This window comes from Capra hircus, chromosome 9 (assembly GCF_001704415.2).
Source record: "Capra hircus breed San Clemente chromosome 9, ASM170441v1, whole genome shotgun sequence".
Classification (NCBI taxonomy): domain Eukaryota; kingdom Metazoa; phylum Chordata; class Mammalia; order Artiodactyla; family Bovidae; genus Capra; species Capra hircus.
The window spans coordinates 89,847,703-89,851,031 of record NC_030816.1 but is presented as its reverse complement, the minus strand read 5'-3'; positions in this window follow the sequence as shown (position 1 = coordinate 89,851,031).

The window sequence follows — 3,329 nt, the reverse complement described above, 5'->3', positions numbered from 1 at the left end:
CCTTCATGAAGCGTCGTGTCGGGGACGAGAAGCACGTCTCTAGGCAGAGGGAAACACTTCTCTACACTCAGAGGCCCTTCCGTCTACACCACTGGGCAAACCACTAGCTTCCTTGGCAGCCATGGACATGAATGGCCAGCCCCCACCAAGACTCCACGGACACCCCGTGCCTTGGTGCCCAGGGGACTCTGGAGCCATCAGCTCCTCCCCAGCCCCTCAGCCTTTGGAGACAGTCCCAGAAAGCAGGAGAAATAGCTGTAGGCTTGCCAGATGCCCCAAAACACCCCAGGCCAGAAATCCGGATGCCAGGGAGAAGCTGCAGCTTCTCAAGGAGCCGTGTGGACCCGTGGGACCCAAGAGGCCTGGGGAGAGGCGGCCGCTGGACGAGGTGGGGGACGCCCGGAGGCGGCGGCTGAAGGGAGACCACCGGTGACCCGGGGGTTATCACAGCTGCGAGTGACAGGCGTGACCTCCCAGGGCAGGTGGGCAGCCAGAGGCAGGTCAGGAGAGCCTGGAGGCCAAGGGACAGTGACTCTGGGGAACTTGTCACCTGAGCTTGCGCTGCAGGTCGGCCAGAAGGCCCACCAGTAACGACAGCAATGGTGGGTCAGAGGGTGGGAAGCCGTCGGCCCTAACGAGCTGGTCTGCCCAGAAACGGACCTTGGCCCAGCCAGGCGGTGCTGTCACTGGTAGGGGCCACACCCGGTCCCCACACCAAGCACCCAGCATTCCGGGGACAGGCCAGGTGCAGCCTGCTGAAATACTTTGCTGTTCAGCCTGTCTGTGATCAGTTCCTTCAAACGTCATCAACCTGCCTGCTTACTTCTATCGTCACATGTAATTAGGGCCCAGAGTCCGGATCTGGGTGGAGGCCGGAGCATATCCCCAGGGCCTTGCCCAGCTGTCCCCTCTGCGCAGACACTGGCTGGGTGGACAAGAGCTGGCAAGGAGGCAGGGCCCACACCCTGTGCCCACGAGCGTCTCAGAGGCAACTCCAGGCTTTACTGGGCTCCTGTCCTGCTTGGGGGTCTCTGCCTCTGCAAACTGCTCCCCCATCCACTCCCGCCGGCCCACCCGAAGGCCCCCCAGGTGCTAGGTGGTCACCTTCTGCCACCGCGTCTCCCAGCCTGGCCTGGGGGGCCCCAGCCCTGCCCTCGACAGAGCAGCCGGAGGACTGGGGAGGCGGCGGCCCATGGGGGGACAGGGACCCCCGCCCACGCTGCCCCTGTTGTCAGGGTCAGGCGGAGGGTCACCCACCGCCAGGGCCTCCTGCAGCCGCCGCCGCTCCTGCAGCTCCCGCTGCCAGCGCTCGGTCACATCCCGCAGAGACTGCTCCAGACGCCCTGCCTCCGCCGGCCAGGCCCCTGCAAACAAGGTCACCCTGTTGGAGCGGCTCCAGAGGGCCTGGCCCCTTCCACCAGCCCTGCACCCAACGTGCTGCAGGCAGGGCCCTCTGCAGCCAGAGCACCCGAAATACAGCCTGTGCCAGCCTCGGGGAAGGCCCTGGGTCTCAGGACAGCGCCATGGACGCTCATCTCCATCCTGACGGCCCACTCTGTGTTCTGGACGGGGTGGGGGGCACAGGGTGGGTTCCTGGGGCACCATGGTGGGGTGGGGGGTATTTGGTGGGTTCCTGGGGCACCATGGTGGGGTGGGGGGTACTATGTGGGTTCCTGGGGCACCATGGTAGGTGGGGGTACTAGGTGGGTTCCTGGGGTACCATGGTGGGGTGGGGGGTACTAGGTGGGTTTCTGGGGTGCCATGGTGGGGGCCCTTACACAGAGGGCCCTGTTCAGCCACAGGTTAAGGTCAAGAGGTCAAGCGGTCACCCAGAGAGCAGGGACTCGGCCCTGCCCACAAGCTGGCAGGCCCCCAGCACTGAGCGGGCTGGACGCCCAGGCCCCAGGCGGGCTGCTCGAGGCATCTTCAGTCAGGGCCCGTCTTACTTGGCAGAGTCTCGCGGTGGAGCTGGGCCGTCTGGACGGCCTGCACTATCTCAGAAAGACAGTCCCAGTGCTCCTCCTGGTAACTCTGGAGAAGCCCCCGAGAAGAGGACTGAAGCGCCTCCATCTCTTGTTTCAGCTTCTGCAAAACAAGGACCCACACGACTAACGTGACAGGCATGGCTGCTGCTCATCACAGCGCACGCATGGGACTTCCACAGGGTGAGGCCCAGCCCGGCACGCCCACACACGAGTCGATCATGACCCAAATCTGTTCAAGCTGACGCCCTCAGCCCCAGACCCAGGCACGCTCACCAGGCACACAGACACGCCCTCGCTCCCTCCCAGCACTGAGCCCAGACCTGGGGTCTGCACTTCAGAAAGCAGCCTGGGTGGCTTTACACACTTGCACAGCTGAAGTACTTAAGAAAATTAGGTCTTTCACCAGCTTCCATAGGAAGCGCAGCCTGGTGGAGAGCTCGCCTGCAACGTTTTTCCGCCTGCTGTTTACTTCCTGCGACAGGGGGCTCCCCTCCCGGGAACAAAGCTCTAATGTACTCCCCAGGCCGGAGAACAATGCCCGCCTGGGTTATAAATGTGCGCAGTGGAATTCCAGGCACACAAGCCCTGGATTCCAGAGCCCCGGGAACAATGCAACAGCCCATCTAAACAGCATCTTCCCGTAAAGTGCGCTCCTTCCTCCTGAAATAACTTGGAGGTGTGTTGGCTGAGTCGTGCTGCAATTCATGGGGTTGCAAAGAGTCGGACACGACTGAGCGACTGAACTGAGCTGAGCTGATGTTGGCTCGAAGACCAGTCCATGAGATGAAAGAACGGAGGTGCTGCTCTTTAGCACCAAACATGAAACTCATGGAGCCTGAACTGAACTGAAATACACGCTCTTTGTCCCTTTCGTTAAGCCTTTTCTGGCTATCAAGTGGAGACCGTTTCAGTGTGTTTAGGAAACATTTTCAGAAAACATCAAAACTAAATTGAATTAAATCATTTTTACTTTATGGAACGCAGATAAAGTTATAGACTTCAGTGAAGGATGGATCAATTTTACTCTGTTGGAAGAGAATGAAGAATTAATTCCATACAAACCCATTCTAAATAAACTAATGCAGTTCATGCTGGGTGGGGAGGGAACCACTCTAAGAGCACATTGATCCTATTAGCAGATGGTGCTTCTGTTGTTGCAATGATGACCTTGTTTCCTTCCGGTCTTTACCCTGTTACCCCACACGGTTTGTAACAAAGGTGGAAAACGCTCGAGGCGCCCACCTTAAGAACTGCCAGCGGACTGTGTGCCTACGCCTCCCCGCTCCTGCCAGGAGCCACGGTGCTCTTAAAGCAGGTGCTCTCCTGGATAATCTGCTGTGCTTA